This window comes from Rhinichthys klamathensis, unplaced genomic scaffold (genome assembly GCF_029890125.1).
Source record: "Rhinichthys klamathensis goyatoka isolate OS25496 unplaced genomic scaffold, OSU_Roscu_1.1 h1tg000148l_1, whole genome shotgun sequence".
Taxonomy (NCBI): domain Eukaryota; kingdom Metazoa; phylum Chordata; class Actinopteri; order Cypriniformes; family Leuciscidae; genus Rhinichthys; species Rhinichthys klamathensis.
Window position 1 is genome coordinate 1,380,804 of NW_026606683.1, and position 6,964 is coordinate 1,387,767.

Below are 6,964 nucleotides of genomic sequence, written 5' to 3' on the forward strand. Positions count from 1 at the left end.
TTTTTTTCTTCCCCTTTGGCAAATTGCGGTTGTTGTTTTTTTTGTAAGCGTAAATCTAACAGCATTTATACTTAAAATGACACAAAACTATTTCTATTACAACTATTTGCCAGTGGATTAGGAAAACTTATAAGACCTGCCACTGAATGATCTTCATATGAGTGCTTTGGTCAGTAGATTTGAAAAAATGTTGAATAATTGGGTTAAAATTTTGAATCAATTGACGGCCCTGGTAACAACGGCGCTGACAGAAGCATTTGGATCATGTTTCCTGGTTTAAGAAAAGCACAGATGTGTGACTGCGCTCAGGGAAAAGTAATCCTGGCCTACAACCTCAGTGCGATGTGCTAATTCCAGACACCCGCTGTTTTGACAGGAGTGAATTGAATCAGAGGAAAGAGCGAGAGAGACGGATATGTGTGACAGTGAAAGCGTTGAAGACAATGACGAGAAACGATTGTGAAGATGTTAATGTATTTCAGCAAACAAACATATCTCCGCACCGCAGCGCTGGTACCCTGGGTTCTGCCTTGGCTATGGCGAGAAAAGTGAAGAGTGGCAGAGGACTTTGCTGGAACTTTCTCTGAAGATTATGAGCTTATAAGGGGGGGATTCTCTCTGTTCTCTCCTGTATTTAGGCCATCTCTCCAGTTTTTCATTCACTATAGACTGGAACAGACTGAACTCATTTCAGTACTTTGCTGGGTTTAGTGTGTGTGTGTGTGTGTGTGTGTGTGTGTGTGTGTGTGGTGTGTGTGTGAAATCAGTGACCTGAACAACCAATGACTTGCTTTTGTTGTAAAGGCAAATCAGAACAGTTCTACTATTTTTCTTTTTTAACTTTCTGTGCCTCTTCTGGCAGAAATTACAGAATAATTATTATTATTATTATTATTTATTTTTTGCTTCATCAGAATGAGATAACACTTGGTGACTTTTGTCGCATTAGCCATGAACACACAAAAAAATGATTCGGATGTTAAAGGGTAAAAAGAAAAGTCACACGTAGCTCCTTCGTGGTCAAAAATGACCGAAATAAATGGGAAATATGAAAAAATATGCAAACTCCGAGAATTTTTAGGTGGTACAAACTACAAATCAGCCACTGTGCAGAAGAAAAGTGCACAGCAATGAAGAATTATCAATATCCATTCCTTATTTTTTTAATTATTTAAAATATATATATATTTATTTTAAAGGCCTCCACTCTATTTTAATGTGAAATATGAACAAAAATATATTACATTGAAGTTACATTTCAAGGCTGTCACTTTTGACCAAGAAGGAGCCAAGTGTGACCTCTAAACGAACAGGTCCAGAGTGTCTTTTTTATTTTTGTAAATCACTGTGCACTGTTACAAAGGCAACAAAGAAAGTTATAAACTTGTTATATATTGATCACATTGATTAATTATCCAATATTTGGCAATTTTTTGATTATTGTCAGTGCCAGAAATTAACTTTTTCATTGGCTGATTCATGTTTTCGGGTTTTAAATTGATAAAAAAAAAAAAAAAAAAGACCACTTCATATTAAAAATATAGCCACAAATTGGGCATTGCGCATTTTGGGGTTCATGTTTTGGCTTAAAGCACTGAGAGAAAATGAGATACTAGAAAAAAAAAAAGAAGAAATATGCAAAAGTGGATATGGCTTATTTCGCATCTCTTCATTTTCAGTCACACTTGCGTGCAGATTTTGTGTGATTTCCTGACGTGGAAGTGTATGATTTTTGCACATTTATATGGAAGTAATATTCCTCCCACCCTGTAAATCTCACACTGACACAAATGATGCTTGCTTAAGGGAATCCTGCATGGTCACTGAGCCACACTGTGTGACTCGAGGATCAGCGTGCGCTTTATTTCAATGTATTTTTATTTGCTTATGCATTTTAATCCATTTTTAAATCATCCTTTTTATTGACCTTTTCTTATTCAGTTTTCATTCACATTGTAAAAAAAGTTCTGCTACATAACCCAAAAACGAAATAAATTGGTTGTATTCAAGTCAAAATATAATTTAATATAATTAATTAATCTGACTAAATTAAATTACATCAACAAAAGTCATTAGGTAGTAATAGCATTTTAAGTGCATTTTTAATTACCTTATGATCACAGGATTTAAAACATTACCTTTATGTGTCATTGTCTTATTTTTAGACATGCCTATGTAAAGCTGTGTGAAAATGTGCTTGATGAATAAACTTGGCTTGCTTAACAACCCCATTATATATGGGGGAACTGTAGGCCTATGCATAATTTGCCATACAGATTTGAGGATATTTTATGGAGCTGTTTGTTGTAAAATCATTAGTGCTTGAGAACTGATAGGAACTGTGTGCTAATCTAATAGTTCCTTGACAAGCAACACAATGAGTACATTTACATCCCAAACTGACCGTAGGACAGATCAAACAAGAAGTGTGGTAGTTTGTGATCAAAATTGTAATCATTTGTTTTGCTTTTTCTTGTCATCACCGCTCCAGGTGACAGCATAAGTGGAAGATGCATTGAAGACCAAGGACAGAAATCCAAAGAGCTATATTATTATCCCATAAATTACAGCTTTATGGTCCTGTAATCAAATTCCCCTCCAGTCCTGACGTTTCTAAATGAGGCTATATGGCATATTACTGTGCGTCATTTACTGGTATTATCATTTCATTTAGCTGGACATTAATCTAAACTGGATCTATAAATGTTCTGCACTATGATAGTATGCTAATTTTGTGCACAAACAAAACTTGCTGCCATGACGCCAGAGTTTTTGCCAGGGCATTTGCTAAGGTGTTTTGCTTTTCCTTTCATTTATTGCCGTGGCATTGCTAGGGTGTTCTGGGTGGTTGCTAGGGTGCGATCATTAAATTTAGACCGATACAATCTGTCCACACTGAAAACACACTCAGTGTGACAACACAAACAGAAACTAAGCGAATTATTGTCATGGTCACAGCTATAGGTCAAACACTGAAATGTACTGTACATGGAAGAGATATTTTTTTACTGATTGTTGCTTTACTGTGTTGGAAATATAACCAGTATTTTTTTTCCACCTAATATACACGAAAAGTAATTATAACAACATGTTTGAGGTGTTATTCATGTCTTTAGTACAAATGTTATGCGCTTTATTTGAATACTTCAGATAATAAGTTTGTTCAAATCACTAACTGTTATGTGCAAAGTAGTTTGATGTTTGCAGCATGAAAAGGCGTTCTGGCCACACTGAACTATAAACAGGAGAAATATGAGAGAAAGGAAAATGGTGGAGATTATTCAGTGCCGGTGTGAGCGACTGTGTTGAGCTAAGCTTTAGATCAAATAGTCTCGCTCCATTAAGCCCTCATGATGGTAGCTGTAAAACATTTCCATATGAAAAGGAAAGGAAGGTCATTTCTACTTCCCTTCGAGGACAGTCACACACCTCTTGTGAAAAAAAGAACCTGAATATCTGCGGTCCGTGCTATAGAAGAGCGGACAACGGCGTAAAAACTTTTATACGCAACTCTTATGACATGCTAACACACGTACTGTAGATTATACTGTCAAGGTCAAGAGCATTCAAAAGCATTCCTTTGTGCATCTATGAACAGGAGAGTCATTCCGCTCTTAAACTATGAATGTCTTGTGGTTTGGACACAGGCTTGTTACATCATCAGTGAAAGCTACAATCGACGCATATTAAAGTAGTTGAATAGTGTGGTGCAGGTTTGACGTCAGAACCCTGAAGTCTAATTCGCCGCTGGTTCCTTTGAGATTTTCCTTCCGGATTCTGCCGTCATACCCTCACCACTCTATTAAAGGGAAACTAAACCCCTGGTCAGAGCCTGACTCCACCCACTGGCAATATTTGAAAAATGCTGGAAAAGTGGGCAGAAGCCAGCGGAGGGGGGGCGTGCACCTGAGACGGGTCTCTCTGTAGGCAAGGGGGCGTGGTTAGCTGGTGCCTGCTTACATCACAGGGCACCACAACTTCCAATAGGAAAATTCAACTACAGTAGCCACCCTTCAACCTGAAGAGGGCAGCACTCAGACGTTTTTACCAGCCCGTTCTCATCCCAAGGCGTCATCTAACTGACGCTTTTGACCATGCGTCAACATGCCGACGCACATGGTACCCCTTAAGCGTCAATATGAGACGCGCCTCCTAGTGGTCTAACCCTAACCCTACCCCAGACCTAAACCTACCCATAACGGAAGAGTCATTTAACTGATTAATTTAGACGCATGGTCAAAAGCGTCAGTTAGATGACGCCCGAGGATGAGTGTCTCATATTGACGCTTAAAGGGTACCATGTGCGTCGGCATGTTGACGCATGTTCAAAAGTGTCAGTTAGATGACGCCTTTGGATGAGAATGTGTTGTTTTTACACCATATATTGTTGAATTAAAACACTTCATACCCAAATGTCAAAAAAATTACTTGAATCAATGAACAGCATTAATAAAGCCCCAGTCTTACAGATCATTAACTAAAAAAAAGTAGTTTTAGGGTTTAGTTACCCTTTAACGTCAAGCTGTTCTTTAAAAAAAAGTATTCAAGCTATAATGAAAAGTAGCTAATTATGTTACATTTAGTACATTTAGTAGTTAGTTCACCTCAAGATCGTCATTTGTCATAATTTACTTTTCATTCTAAACCTTCACGGCTTTCTTTCTTCTATGAAAACAGAATAAGATATTTTTAAGAATGTTTCAACTGTTTTTGTCCATACAATGATGGTTAAAAGGGTCCAAAACAATGCTGGACCACATTGACTTTGATTCTTCTTGTGTGTTTCACAGAATAAATAGTCAGCTCCAGTTCAGATGCCCCAGAACACCTGTGAAGAGACGACTCCCAACTCCTGCGAGGACTTCAGACGACGCTAACTCTGATTCAATATGCACCAATGCAACATTTTCCATATACTTTACTGTAATCATTATGTCCACAACTCGTAATAATTACTTCAATGAGCTCATTGTTTCTGCCTCAAATTATACATTGTTAGCTAATTGCATGATTTGTATATGTACATTTCTGAAACGCATCACTTGGACAAAGCCACCTCTGATAACAGATCACTAAATTGTAATATACATGCATTTTCTGTAAAGCTGCTTTGAAACGAACGATATGTATTGTGAAAAGCGCTATACAAATAAATATGAATTTAATTGAATTGAATAATCATACAGGTTTGGAACGACATGAGTAAACGGGTGAGTAATTAATTATGGAATTGTCATTTTCTTTTAAGGATGCAATATCTTGTTTAATATATAACAGTGAGTCTATTTTTTTTATTATTGAATTTGAACAGAAAACAGAGATTAACAATAGTGTTTAACTAAATATTTTGGTTTAAAAAATATCTAAAATGTCTCAGGGTCTCAGTGATTTCTTTTTGTGAATTGATTTGTTCAAACATTTCTTGTTCATGTAGATTCACAATGTGAACAAAATGAAAAACAATCACAAAATTTGTGAAACAGCCTACATTTGCTTTTGTAGTTGTATGGCTGTTGATATGAATATACACAGATGCACAAGTGAAAAGTATTCATGTCAAACAGTGACAACAAGTGAACAGTCTGAATGAACCGATTCACTAGATGAATCTGACTTTGTCTAGGTTTTTTTTTTCAATTTTAAGTGACATTTTAACACTGATATATATATATATATATATATATATATATATATATATATATATATATATATATATATATATATATATATTTGTGTGTGTGTTGATATATATATACTCACCTAAAGGATTATTAGGAACTCATTAATGCAATTATCTAATCAACCAATCACATGGCAGTTGCTTCAATGCATTTAGGGGTGTGGTCCTGGTCAAGACAATCTCCTGAACTCCAAACTGAATGTCAGAATGGGAAAGAAAGGTGATTTAAGCAATTTTGAGCGTGGCATGGTTATTGGTGCCAGACGGGCCGGTCTGAGTATTTCACAATCTGCTCAGTTACTGGGATTTTCACGCACAACCATTTCTAGGGTTTACAAAGACTGGTGTGAAAAGGGAAAAACATATAGTATGCGGCAGTCCTGTGGGCGAAAATGCCTTGTTGATGCTAGAGGTCAGAGGAGAATGGGCCGACTGATTCAAGCTGATAGAAGAGCAACTTTGACTAAAATAATGGTATGCAGCAAAGCATTTGTGAAGCCACAACACACACAACCTTGAGGCGGATGGGCTACAACAGCAGAAGACCCCACCGGGTACCACTCATCTCCACTACAAATAGGAAAAAGAGGCTACAATTTGCAAGAGCTCACCAAAATTGGACAGTTGAAGACTGGAAAAATGTTGCCTGGTCTGATGGGTCTCGATTTCTGTTGAGACATTCAGATGGTAGAGTCAGAATTTGGCGTAAACAGAATGAGAACATGGATCCATCATGCCTTGTTACCACTGTGCAGGCTGGTGGTGGTGGTGTAATGGTGTGGGGGATGTTTTCTTGGCACACTTTAGGCCCCTTAGTGCCAATTGGGCATCGTTTAAATGCCACGGCCTACCTGAGCATTGTTTCTGACCATGTCCATCCCTTTATGGCCACCATGTACCCATCCTCTGATGGCTACTTCCAGCAGGATAATGCACCATGTCACAAAGCTCGAATCATTTCAAATTGGTTTCTTGAACATGACAATGAGTTCACTGTGCTAAAATGGCCCCCACAGTCACCAGATCACAACCCAATAGAGCATCTTTGGGATATGGTGGAACGGGAGCTTCGTGCCCTGGATGTGCATCCCACAAATCTCCATCAACTGCAAGATGCTATCCTATCAATATGGGCCAACATTTCTAAAGAATGCTTTCAGCACCTTGTTGAATCAATGCCACGTAGAATTAAGGCAGTTCTGAAGGTGAAAGGGGGTCAAACACAGTATTAGTATGGTGTTCCTAATAATCCTTTAGGTGAGTATATATATATATATATATATA